The sequence below is a fragment of the Cyprinodon tularosa genome, unplaced genomic scaffold (genome assembly GCF_016077235.1).
Source record: "Cyprinodon tularosa strain WSP-4 unplaced genomic scaffold, ASM1607723v1 ctg325, whole genome shotgun sequence".
Taxonomy (NCBI): Eukaryota; Metazoa; Chordata; class Actinopteri; order Cyprinodontiformes; family Cyprinodontidae; genus Cyprinodon; species Cyprinodon tularosa.
The window spans coordinates 722,924-742,878 of NW_024039036.1; positions in this window are offsets into that span (position 1 = coordinate 722,924).

The window sequence follows — 19,955 nt, forward strand, 5'->3', positions numbered from 1 at the left end:
AACATTAAAGCTGACAACTGTGTTCGGGCTTTGGGTCCAAAACAGTATTAGTTTCCTCAACATGTCTTCATTAGTACAAGAGGAGATGTATTGCCCACAGGTGGCATTCGGCAGATTTAAGAGGGTCAGCCCAAGAGCCCAGCGCACCTTGGAAACATCAGTTACCAGTCCCAGAATCAAAGCAGCTCTAAAAATAATCGCTGACTGTGTCCTTCTGCTGTCCAGCAGACTGCAGTGTGGGACACGGGAGGTAGAGGCAAGGTGGAGGCCCCCATTGCATACTTCTAAACCAGGCAGGAAATCACACCGTTTGCCTTTGCTCTGAATGGGCACGAGTCTGAAAAGCAACAGTGGTCAAAAACGTAGCTGCATATTTCATAATCAGACGTCATACAGCATCACACCTGTACAAACAACAGTTATACTTTAAACTCCTGCAGGGCTGCTCCCATGTTCATGATGGGGGGAAATAGCCCTCTGACATGAATGTAATTTACAGTGTATGCAATGGTTAATTTAGCTTATGAGTGTGCTGAATGAAAACAGAACAAACTGCTGATCTGGGGCTACAGTGGTCTTACACACAAGAGTGAGTTGTTAATATAAGTCTCCTAAATAGAACATGTTTGAGTCCCTTTTTTGATTTACAAGAGAAATCGACACGCTCATGAGAAATCTCTTAAAAAACACATAGTTCTGTTACAAAAACTTGATTTTACTCTTTGGCATGTTTTTTTGTTTGGAGATGAGAAAAAATATGTTTAGTGAATTAACCTTGTTAATGATAATCACTCTTCAGGATTAGGGATGGGGATCGAAACCCGGTTCTATCAAGGACCCGGTTCCAGTTTTTTCAAAACCCGAAAATCAATAACGTTTGGGCTTATCGATACCACTATCGAGTCTGGTCTTTTTTTTTTTTTTCCCGGAGGTCCTGTAACATAATTGTGTGTCCCTCGAGTCGCGTCACAGCATTTAAATCTAATCAATCCAATCACTGCAGCATGTCCACCAATGTTTTGGAATGAAATTGTAAGCAAACAGATATTAAAAGTAAAACAAGTGAAGTCTGGCAGTTAACTTTGCTCGCAACTCGAGAATGGCTGAACGGAAAAGACTCCTCCTCCTCCTGCTGCTGCCCCGCCGCACCACAGTCGGGCCCGTCTTCATCATCCACTCAGAGAACCACTGGTTAGCGCGCACACAGACTTTGTAGCTTGTCTGGTCACTTAAAAATGGTAATTGTGAAATCCGTGTTGTAATCGGCAGCATACAAGCTAGTTAGCTTAAAAAGTAAATAAAGTTTCAGACGTGCTGCGTGATGATGTGTTCAGGTTGGCTCAGTAAAACGACAATTAGGTTATCATGATGCGTTCAAGTGTAACGTAAAGAAAAGGGAAATTGAGTTTTTGGCGAGAAACATGAGTAATACAGTTGTATATTGCTGTAATTATTTTACAATATATAATTAAACTACTGATGCCAACATTTATTAAAAATTACATTTAATTTAAAATAAAATTATTTATTTGATAAATATTTTCCTAATCTCTAAAAACCTGATGAAAAGTGACAGACATGTTAATTTTTCTGCAAAAAAATACCTGTTAATTTATGGGCTGATATTTTATTTCCTTTTTTTCTGACACAGCATATTATTCATTTAATTTATATACATTATGACATTTTATTTTTCATTTGGTGCTGCTGATATATTCTAGTTAGTTTTATGTCATTTAGAAGTGGCCTATTACATTAGCCATGTTTACTGAAGGCTAGAAACTTTTTTGTTATGCTCACTTGTTAAGCAATAAAAGCAATACCAGTTCTGTTAAAAACATATTGTCGCATCGTCTTTCCACCAAATAACAGAAAAGTATCGATAGTGGTATCGATAAAGACTCGGATCGATAAGGAGTATCGATAAAGGTATCGATATCAATAAATATTAACGATCCCCATCCCTATTCAGGATGGGAGAAATGTGATTTCTAGGTTTTTATGATCAAATAAACTTGAGCCTTGAACTTTGTTCATGTTAAATGTCAAACACACTACGCTCAGTAAAAAGTTAAACATTTCCTTTTAAAATGTCTGCAAATAAATAGTAACATGACTCTATAATATTTATTGGGTGAATAAACACCGTAAACATAAGCTTAAAGTACACAGCAACCTTAAACATGTGCAGACTTTCTGATGTGTGTTTAAAGCTGTAGAGGCACAACAGTAACACCGTTTAGGATTTTACCAAACTTGCCAACTCTCCCAATTAAAAAAAAGAGACTCATAATTTTTAATGTTATCAGCCTACGACCTACAGATCAGTAATTTCTCCTGGTAATTTCAAGATTTTTCATTGAAGGAAAAAAGTAAACTTGTAGGGGATGAATGTGTCACAGAATCTGTTAACTCGATGACATATATCCCCTACAATCTTACTTTTCTGCACTGTCATGGTTGTATCTCTGCTGTTATCAAATTAAACAATTTGGAAAATTGAAATAAGTTTTCTTTTTTTTTTTTTCCATGAATCTGAAGTTAAAGTTCAGAGATTGAGGCCACTTTTCTTCATGGCAACAGCAAATTAATCCTTTCGATGGTGGCAGAAGGTTGTACACACTTTTTCATTTGATATTGATATATATGGGTTTTAGATATAATGTTCTTTGACAATCATACAAGTTTTGTATCACAAATGAAGCACTCTTATTACCTAGGCACTCTCATTATCTAAGTTTCTGTTTCCTTGAGAACATGATATCATTTGTTTTTGTACTCACAAGCTCTCGGTGCCATGCTCTGACCATGATGTAGTAATGTTTTTGGTTTCGGCTGTCCACGAGCCCTGGGTGGGTTCCGGGGGATGCCCGTTCCATATTTTGGTTTCTGTAATCATGCGCTCCATGTGTGAGAGGCAGCGAACACTTTTCCTGGTTGGGTGAAAGATTTTCCTTTGAAGTTTGACATAAATGACGGATGGCGGTTGGCACTGGCGGGGTCTGCTAGGGTTGCGTACGGACGCCTAGCTGCGCGGGTTGCTGCCCTGCCGGGATCGACCGGCCCTCCGATCCTTGTGTCACGGTAGGGGGACAATATAAATTGTATTTAGACAATATAATTTGTATTCAGCACCACGCCTTGATTGATGTGCTTGCTTTGCTGTTTTCTGTGGCGGAATAAAACGACACATTTTAATTCTAGCAGAAACAGTTTGTGTGTTTATCTTTATTGCCGATTCATCCCGATCCTGCCTAAATTTCATAATACAGATATGCAATACTGCATTGCTAAATGCATTGCAGTGTAACTTATTCTCATTTCAAGGATTAGAACAGTTGATTTTTTCATAGTCCTTAAAATTCATTAATTGTATCAGACCTTGATACTGCCGCAACGTGTTTGTGTCCAGGCCTGTTGACCTTTGTTACATATCTTCCCTCCTCTCAGTCAACCCAATTTCCCATCAGTTGATTTTTGAATAAAGGCCATTAGTGTCAAAAAATCTTTAATATATTGTTTTGTTAGTTTACTGATTTGTGTTTTAAAGATGAGCTGTCAGCTGTGTTACTTGGTCTTCATGATGCGGTGAACCTCTGAGACATAAGATACATTTGTACTGAGAGTTAATTTCACACCGGAGTACTTTTTTTTTTTTTACTGGTTAAGTGTTTTGTTTTTTTGAAGCAAAAATAATATAATCACCAAATTGTCTTACTGAAATGCCAATGAGTACATTTATAGGTCGGTAAAGCTGGTAAGAAATGTGTAGGAACGCAGGAATGTTAAAAGCAGTGTTTAAAGCAGAAATATACAGGTTCAAAGGCAACAAAAAAAAGGAAACACAGTGCTACACAGAGCCAAACTGAATGGACATCCTGGAGTTCCTCAAGTAAGCCAAAGCCACCACAGTGAGAGTATGGGAACATCCTCAGAGAATAAACACAAACGCTTCCCTTAAAGGGACGGTTCTTCTCCCACAATTGGAAAACATGACAGTGGTTCAAGACTCGTGCAAGCACTATGGGTCAGAAGCTGAGCTATGGGGGATGAAGGAAACTGTTAGATTCTTATCTTTACTTGTTTGAATGATAGGACATTGTCTGTTTGCAGAGGGCCACGTGGCTTCAACACTTCAGTTGTAATTAGAAACACCAGACAGGTGCTATGTGAGCGATGCAGGTAAATACAGTTAAGCCATAATTTTGGCATTACAGTTTGTTTACCCCTCAGGCTGACATGCTTTCATTGCCCCAAAAGAATGTTTTTAATCCAAAAAAAAAGAGAAGCCGTAATAGACTGTTTTAATGGCATGTTTCCATGTTGGTGAAATGAGTTTTAAAGAATAAATAATTTCATGAAAAAACAATCAAATGTAGTTTAAATCGAACGTAGTAATCCTTTCCAGTTGGGTCCCACCAAAACCACAACCAAACTAAGATGACGACAGAACGTGCCTAAGTGAAAGGATTTCCACTTCAAACGATGTCGGACTTGGACTCCAGTACAGCGTGGGGTCTGTTTGAAGTATAGCAAACCGTGTTGAGACACAACCCAGATCAGTGCTGTTAGGTCTGTTGGATTTGGTGAAGCTGGAATTGGTTATGCTAAAAAAATAAGACACTCAGATCAATGCCCAAAAGCCAAACTTTGAAATGGCTAAACGGGAAAAGAGCTGCATATAAGATTATAAAGGGTACACTGTAAGCAATTGCTGTAAATTTACAGCAAATTTTCAACACTAAAATACTGTTTTCTTGTTTAACAGTTCAGTACTGTAAAAGGCAATGCATTGTGGGCTTCTTAACTTGGAGCAACAGGACAGAGGCCGTAAACGGTATGCGGCTGTTTTAAATAACGGGATACTACAGTATTTTCTTAAAAAATTTCCAGAAGACGACTAGAGAACACACAACGTGCTACCATCTGTCTTCATCACAACGATTCCAGCCTTGCATCTAAAAAATGTAACGGTACGTAAATCAAAATCTTTTTTTCTTTGCCTCTGTGTTTCCTATTTTATTTATATTGCCAAGAATGTTTGATATAGGCTAACGCTCAGGAGTTTGTCTAGCTAGGCTATATGTAAGCTATCAGTGATGCTTAGATTTGAATAGGGTAGTCAATATTCTACTATATTCTACTCTACTTCTCTACTATTTTGTTTTTGTTAAATCTTGGTTAACTATAATATACAGTAGCCGGACGACAGCTTACACACAGGCATGCACACCCCCCCACACACACACGCACACACACAGGGTATTGGACCTCATTAGAATCCCATTTGCTGTCACTTTACTCCACTCTGATCTTAGACTATTTTTACGATTTTAGGCGCTTCATTGGTATAAATCCAGAGAGAAGGACAAAGGCCAAAAGGGGGAAGGTTGTCTCCAAGAAGAAAAGTGTGATCCTCCAGAAGAAGTTTTCCACAGTCAACACACAGGTCTCCTCCACACATGCTCCTGAAGAAACTCCTTGACTTCGAATAGGACTTCACATAGATCAGTGAGTTTTCCTTAATCTTGCTGTCTGTCCATGTGTTGTTTTGACAATCTGGCATTGCCACATTAAGCCACAACAATTTATTAGTTTTATAAGCATTAGCTTGGAGAGTATATTGCACATTCCTGATTGTATAATATTTGTTTGTTATTGTTTGACAGTGGCTCCACTAGAATAATACTGCAGAAGAACAGTGGCTAACAAACGGAAAATCTTTCCTGGATCCACAAGATTTGAATCAGGGTGGTTCACACCCACCCAGATTCCCGGGAATACTACTACCTCACAGGACTACTTTAAGAAGTAAAGTACAGTTTCTTCCCTAAATGTTCTCTTTTATCCATATTACTGTAATGATTTATAAATCCACATGTTCTAACTGTACTGTAATAGATTTGAAATGGCCTTGATGCACTTTTTCAAAATGTTCTTACGTTTGTTTTCCACATGTTGTCAATTCTGCATACAGTATTCTGCATTTTCACAGACATCAGAAAATACATTGCAGATTACATAATATACATCTTTTAAGTGGAGTTTAGAGGAAAATTGTAATCTATCTCACAGGGCTATTTTAAGAGGAAAAACACATGCTGGTTTGCTGAATGTTTTTACTCATGATAAAAAAGGTCTTAATGTTCCTACTTTGAAGTAGTCTTAATAATGTTTAAACTCTTATTTCCTCTGTATTTGTTGTGTTGGTGTGTAAAAGACAATGTTAAATAATATTGACATTGGCTCAAAGTCAGCTAGTCAGCTGTCTCTGTTTGCTACTCGAAATATCTTCTCAGCTTCACCCACCACGGTTTATTTTCTGGGGAGGTTTTTCTCAATTTTTTGAAAGTAGCAATATTCAGTATTATATTGCCTTTTGAAATAAATTATTTTGATTCTTTTTGATTTGATTGCTTATTTTGCACAATATTCATAATAATGCTTGAGCAACTGTCTGTTGAATAATGAAGCTCTTATATTGATTGCATGTATTCAAGGTTGATATTTTAGGAAACTGCTAAACTGAATTGTTGTATTGTGTATCTACTGTGCCTCTACAGTAAACTTAAACAGAATATTATTGTAATTTCCAAATAATATAAATATGATGCATTTATTTTTTTATGTATTAGACAGTGAAATCATTAAACAGTGAGAAAACAGACTACTACTGTAAAGTCAATTTACGGTATGAAAACCCTAAAATTACAGTATATCGCTGGTGTCCTAGCTGCCAGCTCTTTACCGTAACTCATAGAAATACAGAAATATACCGTATTTCTGGTTTACGGTCTACTACTGTAAAATCAATTTACGGATGAATACCTTAAAAATAACGGTATATTGCTGGCGTCTCTGCTGCCAGCTCTTTACTGTTATTTTACAGGACAATTACTTACAGTGTAGACATAAGCAAACAAAGTAAAAAGAAAACACCAAAGAACTTTGAGCGAAATAAGGGATGTATGTTAAATGTGCCTCCATATGTATCTGATACAGCTGCAGCTAAATCTTTAGACCACATGAGAAGCAGCGACTGCCTTCATTTCTCTAACTGCTCCTACTTTCCTCATTGCTGGCGGCCTTGAAAATAATTCAGGCTGTGAGGAGTGTTACAAGTATTCAGATTTTGAGTGGTTGGATCATAACCAGGGTGTAAGTCGAGCTCAGTAGCGCAAAAAAAAAAAAAGAAACAGAAGCCAGAGACAAGACAAAAACTGTTAAAGACATCTAAACTCCCACAGAGTGTTTATTATCTGATCAAAGCCTAAAGGCCACAGCCATAAAAAAACACGACACACCATAATGAACTGCTGCTATACCATTTGAAGACCCAGTGATAACCTCACAAACAAGGGCCCTCAGCTAACAGGGATACCTGTTGCATCATCTCCATATTTCCTTTACAACGAGAAGCTCCAATGCTTCTGATCATAAAGCATCCTCATCAGGAAGGCTATAAATTCAATGAATCAATCATACCGCTCAAATGTCTCCCTTAGATGGAAAGCATTTTGGCCTTTGCCACCAGGAGCCACATCTGGGCCTCATCTAGAACTTGCAGACTTTCTCCATTCTTGCTTAACCTCCCCAGAAAGACTGCCCATGGATCAGAAATGAACAACTTCTTTCAAATAAACTGAACCCTCCAGAACATCTATCACTTTGTCTACAAATCATTTGTGTGCAATTTTGCTGTACGTTTTGGTGGTAAATAAATCTGCCCCCAATATATAATTTTTTTGCAGACTGAGGTGGATAACTTTTTAACTTCTCTCTGTTTCTGCAGTTGTAGTTATTTTTTTCTTTACTTTTCTCTAATAGAGTTTCCACTGGAGAGGATCCCTGAAAATGGCTGTTTTTTTGTACGTTTGTCCTAATCTGAGCCACTAAAGATTTAGCTCTTTCAAAGTGGTACTGTGCCTTTAGCAAAGCCATACAACCTAGAAAAGCCATTCATGATAGATGTAACTAACCTTCCCAAAAGTTTGAAATCTTAATGCATTTATCTTGTGACTTATACTCTTTACGGGTTTTTCATTGAGATTCTTCTTTTGGTTTTTCTCAAAATCTAAATTGTATGCGCAAACAGTATTCCAATGACCTTCTTTACTGCAGTTGTGATACAGTTTGCATCAACCAGCTGGATCTCTCCTAAATTGGGTTAGTGTCTTTAAAGAGAGAGACTATTTATTCCAACACACATTTATGTAGGATTTTTTTTACAAAATGCAATTCCTCGCCTTGCAGCAGAAAGCCCTGTGTTCGAACACCATCCAGTGGTCTTTCTGTATGAAGTTTGCATGGTTTTCTTGAGCAATCATGGTTTCTTTCTGTGTACCCTGACTTCCTCACACAGATTAAAAACATTCTTGATCATCTTGCTGAAGTTCTTTGAGTCATCTACCCTAATCTTGTTACGTCAGCAGAGGGTTGACATATTGAGGATATGCAGCCAAGGCTGTGCAAGTAGCGTGCAAGGCCATGTGCCAACTTGAAATGAGTGAAGCTCTTTGATAACTAACTAACCTTCCCAAGAGTTTGAAATCTTAATGCATTTATCTTGTGACTTATACTCTTTACGGGTTTTTCATTGAGATTCTTCTTTTGGTTTTTCTCAAAATCTAAATTGTATGCACAAACAGTATTCCAATGACCTTCTTTACTGCAGTTGTGATACAGTTTGCATCAACCAGCTGGATCTCTCCTAAATTGGGTTAGTGTCTTTAAAGAGAGAGACTATTTATTCCAACACACATTTATGTAGGATTTTTTTTACAAAATGCAATTCCTCGCCTTGCAGCAGAAAGCCCTGTGTTCGAACACCATCCAGTGGTCTTTCTGTATGAAGTTTGCATGGTTTTCTTGAGCAATCATGGTTTCTTTCTGTGTACCCTGACTTCCTCAAACAGATTAAAAACATTCTTGATCATCTTGCTGAAGTTCTTTGAGTCATCTACCCTAATCTTGTTACCTCTGCAGAGGGATGACATATTGAGGATATGCAGCCAGGGCTGTGCAAGTAGCGTGCAAGGCCTTGTGCCAACTTGAAATGAGTGAAGCTCTTTGATAACTAACTAACCTTCCCAAAAGTTTGAAATCTTAATGCATTTATCTTGTGACTTATACTCTTTAGGGGTTTTAAATTGAGATTCTTCTTTTGGTTTTTCTCAAAATCTAAATTGTATGCACAAACAGTATTCCAATGACCTTCTTTTCTGCAGTTGTGACACAGTTTGCTTCAACCAGCTGGATCTCTCCTAAATTGGGTTAGTGTCTTTAAAGAGAGAGACTATTTATTCCAACACTCATTTATGTAGGATTTTTTACAAAATGCAATTCCTCGCCTTGCGGCAGAAAGCCCTGTGTTCGAACACCATCCAGTGGTCTTTCTGTATGAAGTTTGCATGGTTTTCTTGAGCAATCATGGTTTCTTTCTGTGTACCCTGACTTCCTCACACAGATTAAAAACATTCTTGATCATCTTGCTGAAGTTCTTTGAGTCATCTACCCTAATCTTGTTACGTCAGCAGAGGGTTGACATATTGAGGATATGCAGCCAAGGCTGTGCAAGTAGCGTGCAAGGCCATGTGCCAACTTGAAATGAGTGAAGCTCTTTGATAACTAACTAACCTTCCCAAGAGTTTGAAATCTTAATGCATTTATCTTGTGACTTATACTCTTTACGGGTTTTTCATTGAGATTCTTCTTTTGGTTTTTCTCAAAATCTAAATTGTATGCACAAACAGTATTCCAATGACCTTCTTTTCTGCAGTTGTGACACAGTTTGCTTCAACCAGCTGGATCTCTCCTAAATTGGGTTAGTGTCTTTAAAGAGAGAGACTATTTATTCCAACACTCATTTATGTAGGATTTTTTACAAAATGCAATTCCTCGCCTTGCGGCAGAAAGCCCTGTGTTCGAACACCATCCAGTGGTCTTTCTGTATGAAGTTTGCATGGTTTTCTTGAGCAATCATGGTTTCTTTCTGTGTACCCTGACTTCCTCACACAGATTAAAAACATTCTTGATCATCTTGCTGAAGTTCTTTGAGTCATCTACCCTAATCTTGTTACGTCAGCAGAGGGTTGACATATTGAGGATATGCAGCCAAGGCTGTGCAAGTAGCGTGCAAGGCCATGTGCCAACTTGAAATGAGTGAAGCTCTTTGATAACTAACTAACCTTCCCAAGAGTTTGAAATCTTAATGCATTTATCTTGTGACTTATACTCTTTACGGGTTTTTCATTGAGATTCTTCTTTTGGTTTTTCTCAAAATCTAAATTGTATGCACAAACAGTATTCCAATGACCTTCTTTTCTGCAGTTGTGACACAGTTTGCTTCAACCAGCTGGATCTCTCCTAAATTGGGTTAGTGTCTTTAAAGAGAGAGACTATTTATTCCAACACTCATTTATGTAGGATTTTTTACAAAATGCAATTCCTCGCCTTGCGGCAGAAAGCCCTGTGTTCGAACACCATCCAGTGGTCTTTCTGTATGAAGTTTGCATGGTTTTCTTGAGCAATCATGGTTTCTTTCTGTGTACCCTGACTTCCTCACACAGATTAAAAACATTCTTGATCATCTTGCTGAAGTTCTTTGAGTCATCTACCCTAATCTTGTTACGTCAGCAGAGGGTTGACATATTGAGGATATGCAGCCAGGGCTGTGCAAGTAGCGTGCAAGGCCATGTGCCAACTTGAAATGAGTGAAGCTCTTTGATATACAGGTTTATTTATGTTCTAGCCGTTTTAGCTTCCACACTTTTTCATGCGACTGCTGTGCAAGCCTGAAATTCCTGCACCTAGGAAAACTTGCAGCTAAGTGGAAGTGTGATCCATAAATATCACCAGGATAAACACTTGGGAGGATATTCCTAACACTTTTTGGTGACACACAGATTTGACACACAATCTGTATGGAAGATGAAATGCTGTGTCGCCAATGTTCTGCAGATGCATCCAACATTAACCAGCTTAACAGTCACAAGGTCACAGCTCTTATAGTAATAGTTAAAGCATCACCAGGTAAAATGCATTTATAACAAGTTTAATAATATAGCAGTTGACACACCTGTGACACGTGGTTACTAGCAACTGACATCAAGTCAGCTCAGTCACTTTATTATTTCTTACACAATGAGCTTGGAACATTTTTCGTTTTCATTATAGCTACACAAAGCATTTAAGGGCTGGTTATACTCCCCGCAGCAGTGTGTCGCAGCGAGCTTGTTGCAGATATTTTTGATTTATGCCCAATATTGAAGCATGGTCTACGCTATGTTGTTCCACGCCACAACGCAAGAGCGACAATCAGGAACTAGCTGTGGGTCTGGATACGGCCGAGGCGGTGAGGAAGTGGGGGCAAGTTTGTTCAACAACGGAGGCCGAAAAAGAGAGGGGATCCAGGTGGAAAAAGGGTCCCAGCGTTCTCGTGCACCTCGCTCTTTTGACTTGTCCATCTTCACGAGTTGTTTTCTACAATAGCGGTCATACAGACAAAAAAAGGCGGTAAGGAACCAAACAGGAAATACGCATAGAGTAGAGAGGATGTAGATTTGACCAATCAGACTCCTCCTGTCTGCGGTCATGTACAATACAGGGGAGAGGTGCAGTAGAGTGTCTGTGAAAGGGGTGGGGGCACATTTGCGCTCACTGTGACACACACGCAGACGACCTGGTTTCTGAGTATAAATCAGCCTTTATACTGCACAGTAACTCTAAAGTGATAAAATCCGGGGGGATTTAAGGATAGATGAGGGTGGACGTTACCTCTTCTACATCATTTAGGATGGGATGGTGTTTTCCTGCACAACAAGGAGAACTATAGGAGAATTACACTTCTCTGTCTCCCCAGAAGGCCTATGCCAGAGTGCTGGAGAGTAGATTCCAGTTTATTGTCAAACCTCAGTTTTAGAAGGACCAGTGTAGTTTTTGTCCTGGCTATGTAACACTGGACCAGCTGGTGCTTGAGGGTTTGTGAGATTTTACCCAACCGGTCCACATGTGCTTTGTTACCTAGATAAAGCATTCAATGGTGTCCTTAATAGTTGCATTTCGAGGAGTACTTAGTCAGACGCCCTTTAATAGGGCCCATCCAGAGCAGACGTTTGGTCCAAATTGACAGCATTAAAAGCTTAGTTGAGTATTTTTCGCAAATTTTTGAAAAAAAAAACGCCCTTTCCACTTAAAAAAATGCACATGAACGGCCCTATACCCACTCCTAGAGCAAACGCCTACTAAATGTCTGCAAGAACATGCACAAGCCGATTTTTCCTGGTGCACTGTCTGTTTAGAAGTTGCTGTTTGCATCGGTCATACAAGCTTACTTTCCAAAAGAAGATTTGCAATTTTTCCACTATGTCAGAATCACCACCATTAAGAGAAAATGGGGACGAGAAATTAGGACGGCCTTACGTAAACATATAATACGAATGACAATAGGAGGAGCGCTTATTTTCATGAACCACTCAGAAAAAGAATATCCCCCACAATGCCCGTAAGTTGGATCTGTTCTCAGTGAAAATTGGACTCCGACAGGGATGTCACCGGATCTGCTCACAACCTTTTTAGGCAAGATTTCTAGGAGCAGCCAAGGGCCAGGGAGGTCTGGTTTTAGGACCGGTAGATCTCATCCCTGCTTTTTGGTGATGATGTGGTTCTGATGGCTCCTCCCTCCTGCCAAAAACTATAGCATGCACTGGTGTGATACGCAGCCTCGTGTGAAGCGGCCGGGATGAGAATCAGCTCCTCCAGGTCCGATGCCAGGGTTCTCACCCAGAAAAAGGTGGCCTATCTCCTGCAGGTTTGAGGAGAGTTCCTGCCTCAAGTGGAGGACTTCAAGTATCGTGGGGTGCTGCTCATGAGTGATGGGAGGATGGAGCACAAGATTGATGGATGGATCAATGCAGCACCGGCTTTAATGCGGACACTCTATCGGTTTGTTGTGGTGAAGAGAGAGCAGATCAGAAAGGAATAGCTCTCAATTTACTGAGATTGCTGCCCCCTGTGACCTGGTGCTGGATAAAGGGGAAGACTATGAGTATGAGTCAGAATCGCTCTAAAGTATGAAGCTGACTCACCAGATTTAGCATAAGCTGCAGAAACTAGTCATGACAACCAGTTCAGCCACCAGGTCTTTGATAGGGCTGATACAATAATCCAGCAATCCCTGCAGCTATTTCTACCCTGCAGTTACAATTCCTCCTTCTTGTAATCTTTCTTCTTCTTTTTACTTTCTCAGGACCTGTTTGGTGTTTGTAAAATTGGTTGGGTTTTGCTATGTTTGCTTTTCTCCTCTATCTTCTTAAGGGAGGCTTGATCACATAGTAGTAATGAAGAAAACCGATGCATTTGTTTGTTTTTTTTCTCATCATCTTGTTTCAATCATATATAACAAATGTATAAATTACAAAAACTGCAGGAGTGAGACCCCTAACCTATGTGACAGCTGGCATGTTCTCCCATTGCATGTGAGGATTATCTCAAGCTAAATTTGCATGTTAACTTATCTACTTAATTTCTCTCTCTCTATCTCTGTGCACATTGTTTACCCTATCCAGGGTGTACCTTGCAGCAAGAAGAGGGTGAATACTTGAGTTAAGTATCATAAAAGAAAAATATAGTGACGATTAAAGGTTGTTTGTGAAGATTTTTTGTTATATGTCATTTGCAGACGAAACATTATCTCCTGGTAGACCATGTTAAGTAATAGTTGTGAGATTGGATATACAGAAGGCCGCATTTCCCTATTTCCTGATATACTGAAATACAGGATGTTATGAACAGGTTATGTATAAGTGTAAACATTTACTTTGCATCTTTAAAACAGTTTGCACAAAACCGGGCAGGGCAGTGAAAATATTTCCTCTTCTTGGTTCTTGCTTTGACCTCAGGCCTAGATCCAGCTTAAATGCCGTTTGGTTACGAAAGCATCTTCACCCCCGAGCCTGAAGCTGACGTGTTGCGCAAAGCAGTATGTTTCTTAGTAACTCACCAAAAAGATTTTTTTGCTGCTAGATGTTTCATATTCCTTCTGGCTTATCTGAAACGGAGCCTGACAGCTTTGTAAATACGACAAAATCCAAAGTGCAGAGATCACAGTGATGTTTAAAAAAAACCTCTCTTTGGGACCTTGCAGATTTGTGCTTCAGTACAGGCGACAGTGATAGCTGTTTCTTGTCAGTTTCAATTTAAGCAACGCCTCGAGAAATAAAATACATGTAAAGCGGTGCGAGAAAGCGCCGTTCCCTGTTGTTATGCAAAAAACTTGTGAGGAGATAAACCGTGACCGTTGACTAAACGGCAGGTTTGTACAGATGGCCACATGTTCAAACTGTCAAAATCAAATGTGCACAAACCGCTGCCTGTTGTGGCTTTACTTAGGAGCTCTGCCAGAGATGAGTGTTCATTTTACTAACTGGCTGGCAGAGAGATGAGCGGGAGGAGTGAGACAAATATGGGATAGTTGTTTTTCAGGATCTGTCTCCTTAAGTGCATCTCCAACATTCATAAAGCCCCAACACAGAACACAGATTAGTTGCTTTTTTAAGGCCTCAAGGAGTGGATCTTGAAGAACACACTGGTTCTATGCTGACAACACACAAAAAATACAACTGAACAAGCACGGTCTACACGTCAGTACTTATTTCTCATCCATGTGTCAGAAGGGGTTTAGGATCAAGAACAGACAGAAAGTGAGCAAAATCCAGTGAACATTTTAGTTTAATGTGATTTAAGTGGATCCGTTTTCTTTAATTACTTTTAGACAATTCAATTCAGTTCAGTTCAGACAAGGCAGCCATGTTGGATTGTGAGCTCCTGATTTTTTCCAATTTAATTTCCAAGTTGCTACATGAAGTAGACTACAGCTTTTTGTTCCACAACTTCAAATGTTGCCCAGCAGGGCCTCTAAAAGTTGATTAAAATACATAAAAAACTATTAAAAGGTCACCTAAAAAATGAAATAATGGAAGAAATTAAAAACAATGAATACATATCTAAGTCTAAAGGTTGTTTACAAGCGGCTGTGTTAATCATGGGAAATAAATCAGGAATTTCTGCTTTTTATTGTGACTAGATTTGAGTGGGATCTATGCTCTAAATAAAGACAGTGACTGAGGAACTTCAAATACTGGCATGTACCTGAATCTCTGACAAGATATCACATTGCAAAGAAAATCTATATTGAGGTTGTACTTGCTTTGAAAGTTAAGGACAAACTGCTCTAGAATGAGTGAGGTTAAGCCGGGCTTACACTGCGCAATTTTTTTGCCCTTTTCGGGGCAACTTCCAACTTTCCAGTCATGAGAGAATATTCTGTTCGCCTCAACTTTCAGCTTGATCATGCATCGTGCATCGCATGGTGTACAGGAGGCAACGAGGGGTGATCAGCCTCTCACGATCACCTCCCAATCAGGAATAATGGAGAAACAGAAGAAAATCAAACATGTTTGATTTTCAGTCGGCCGTCGTGGGCAAATCGCTCAGTGGACAAACAAGGATTCTTCTTTTTCTTCTTCCTCTCAGATGAAAACACAGAAGCATGGCGGGGGTGCAAGTGAAATGTAGTTCTTTCTTTAAAACTGACAGACCGTAGTAGCCACGTTTGCTCAGCCATATCTTTGAATACGTCACTGCCTTTTCTTTTTAGGGCTTTCAGCACAATATTGCACAATTTGCAAAGGCAGCATGTTTGACTCTAGTGATCTTCATATTCCTCTTCTACTGGTTTGGCTTCCAGATAGACGAGTCCAAGTAGCGCCATCTCACTGCGGAGCTGAGTCCGACGGGGTTTTTAGACGTACGGTGTGAGCAGGTAGATCGCATCAGGGCGTCGGGCTGCACAGTGTGAGAACATACATCATGAGCTGTGAACTCACACTCTGTATACACAGTATTAACTGTGCGATTGTTGTTTGAAAAAATCGCACAGTGTCTGCCCAACTTAAAGGGGGCGCTCACATTTTCAAGATTCCTCTCACCTCCAAGACTTAAGCTAGTTTTTGCAAATCAATTAAACTGGAGAAATCAAAACCGTAAAAAAGAATATAAAAAAATAGCAATGATTTAGTCATACTTTTCCAAAATGTTTTTTTTACTTGCTGGTGGAGCAACTAAAACATTACAACCATCTTAACTTACCCTCTGGACCAAGGCTGTTTCATTTATGAGCTAGGAGACCAACAGAGTATCCAAAATAGTTTTTGCTATTTTGCTGATTATTTTGTTTATGACCAAAGGTCTTGGTCTCATCTCGGTACTTCTTTGTCTTGGTTCGTTTGGTCATAAAACATTACCATTCTGAGCATATTCGGAGTATATATATGTGTTCATTTTCCATTAAAAGCAATATGCATCTGTCCTTATATTGTCTACTTATTCCTTTTTTAGACTTAAAGAATTTTTTGCACCAGGCCCAATCAGAAGACCTGGACATTGTTTTGCACCATCTGCTGGCCATCAATGGCACATGTACAATATCACACCTCTGATCATATTTTGTTTTTTGTGGTAAATATACAAAACTGCATTTTGCTTACCAGCAAATAGATCAGGGGCAACAAAGAGGAAGATTTTTGTATGCAACCAGAGTGAGCTACCGGATTAGTAATGCATTTAGGGGTTTTATTGTCTGCACCATGACTGTGTCGGTCATAACTACTCTGTTTTATAAATACTTTTTTATTGTATTTAAATGACTTTCAGATTTTAGGCAATAAACTTTTAAATGGGCTAATTAGCTGGTAAACATATATATCTGTATATGAAAATAAATAAATTAATCCATCAATGTTTGTATGAAATAAATGAAAAAGGCTTTTCTGATATTTTAATTCGTTCCAAGACTTTTATTGTAACACAAACTGCTAGAAACACTGAATTCAATTGAATAGCCAATCACCGTAGTTAGTGTATTCTTTTTATTTTTGTTTAGATTTATAAAGCAAAAAAAGCTGGCATATTCAACAAACTGTTTTATTCATTTTAGTTGCTTCTTTGCATTTATTCTGCATTTCCAGAACTATGTGAAAACATTAAAGTCAAGCAGTGGAAGAGGGAGTTATTCCTGAGCCAAGCTAATTCTCCATCACTAGCCTGTCCAGCATTCGTTGCAGTATGCCCCGGATGCCAGGAGGCCTAAATGAGAGGAAAAAGTGACTAGAAGAGCTTGTGATTTCCAGTAGGATCTAATTAAAGCACTCCAACTTGGTCCAAAGCTGCAAAGACATGAATGTGCTTCGGTGAAAGCTTGACGCGCTCTCACTCACACGTCAAACAAGTTTCCCCTCATCGTAGAACTTTTCTTCTTGGATAGCATTCGGTGGAAATGCAAATCCTAAGGCCATGCCTTGATTTGATGGAACAGTTAATTTTCTTGGCTCAACCTCCTCAACCCCATCCTCCCAGCTGACCCAGCATCCTTCCTTACATTCAGTACCATGAGAATACTATTCACTCTGCTGCTTCTCATTGCCATGCTGGCATTCAGATGGTAAACTGTTGGTTATTTTCTTTTCTTTTAATGTCCTCTTTCAAATATATCCTTAGCTACCCCTTCTCATTGGCACAGCTTAAATCTGCTTAATAGAAACTTAATTTAAATGTGATTTTTTTATATATTTTTCCCCTGGATAACACGGCGGATTACTTACAGCTGCAAGGCCAGTACCAGCATGTACAAGTACTGGTGTCTTTAATCAACTCTATGCACATGTTTAAATTTAGCTGCATGTAACAGTGGGCTAATAGTTCATTATTTTTTACATTTGCATACCAAAGAAGGGGCTCTGCTGCATTATCTCCCATCTGATGTTAGCGTGAACATCTGGGATGAAACTTCAAAGTTTAAATAAAGTTAGGCCCCCGTCCACACGAACCCAAACCCTGGCCTAAACGCACAAATTTTTCACCAATCCAGCCTCTCATCCACACGAAGCCGGCGTTTCGGGGGTCTGTAAACGATCTTTTTTTTATTAAGCCTTCAGAGTGGGAAGATTTTGAAACACCGTTTTCGCGTTTCCATCTTTAAGCTCTAGCCGCATTTTTTTTTTACACGCATGCGTCATAGCGTCGCCTCTAAACACGCATGCGCGACACAATATCACAACAACAATGGCGCCGTACTGTGTTAAATGGTTGCTGCTCATGCTACTCACCCTGCTGTCGGGCTTACAACAGAATCTTCTTCTTCTGGAATATCTCCAGGAAGAACAGAGCAATATCGACGACATAGTTCAGCACCTGAATTTGACTGAACAACGAAAATGGACCCGCAGGGCAACCATGTATAAATATTAGTGCGCATGCCCAACATTTTGTCGCCTCTTTTTGCTTTGGCACCACAGCGCCACTTACAGGCCTGGCATACATTTTGCAGCGTTTTCATGCATTCGTGTAGACGCTCACATTTATTTTACATCTCCGTCTTTACGACAAACGTTCTTGAAAATATTAGCGTTTCGTGTTCGTTTTGACTTCGTGTGGACGGGGCCTAAATGGAGACTGCCACTCTTCATCAGTCACAGCAACTGTTGGTAAACATGCAGACTAAACACACTAGTCGGTTATTTTGCTAAACGGCCAAACTGCTTCATATTTACTGTGTAAACTTACCCTAAACTTACTACAACCTAAAACTAGGTTAAAGCTATTTTCCATAATCTCTTAACCTTAATCCACTCAGAAAACAATGAAGACAACCTGAAAAAGGTTTCAGGGCGTGCACATAAACAGCGACAAAACAGGCCTTAAGATGTGCCTGAGGGAGGACACTTGCCATCAACGGTGCACAGATTACAGGAGTTTCTTTTCCATATTTGGTATGAGAGGTACTGATTGGAGGGAAGTTGTTGAAGCCATACGCCGAAGGTGAGAAACGAGGCCGGGCCTCCACGGCTATTATCCTTTAGTGCAGCAAAGCTTGTAATGTGACAAAATGTGAAAACACCCTCACATGGAAGTCTTTGTTTTGATGGATGGCCCTGGAGCAGCCAGCAGTTATAAAACTCTTTGACAATCTATTGTAACAGGTACAGGTGTGACTCCAAAACGCTAAAAACCTTCTGAGAGGAATTAGATTTTATATATATATATATATATATATATATATATATATATATATATATATATATATATATATATATATATATATATATATATATATATATATATATATATATATATATATATATATATATATATATATATATATATAATGAAAACAAATTGTGTATTTCTATTCAGCTATCAGACAGAATACCTTGTAAAATCAAAAGGGCTTCTCTGGTTGACTGCAACGAATGGCATGTTGGGTCCCATAAACCACTTTAAGCAGACTGCAAAATGGCAGTTTAAGCAAATTTGTGTTAAGTTACTTTGGCCGCTCAGTCATGAGTTAAGCCTGCTTAACAGACTAATTGCTTAGAGCAGAGCGATGACTATAGACGCTGGCTTGACTTCTTTATTGGTGAAAAAGAGCCATCAACAGGTTTGAATACGTACTGCACCAGAAGAGCAGCAGCTGGGCCTTTTTATGGTCAGAAATAGAAAAGTTAATATGCCTTATGTTTTCTTTTTTTTTTTTTACTCAAAACTCTTCAGACTTCTCTGATTCTTAGAGAAAGTTCTGGATGTTCTCCTGAGCATTGCAACTGATAAATACCCACCATACTCCTCTGTTTTATTTTTTTTTATTATTTTTTTTACAGTGTCCTGTCTGGCAATGTGGCAATAAGAATAATTGTCTTGATGCCAAAAAGAGCCCAACAGATTTTACTTTCACAAGTGGAGCAGTATGGCAATTGCCATATTGCTTCACTTGTTTCATGCATATAAATTGCTTTATTATAATTATGTTTATATGGACACTGCAATGTAAATAGAGCAGGAAAACAGAAGAAGAAAAGGAAAAAAGAAAAAAAAGAGAAAAGATGAAAGAAAGAAGAGATAGA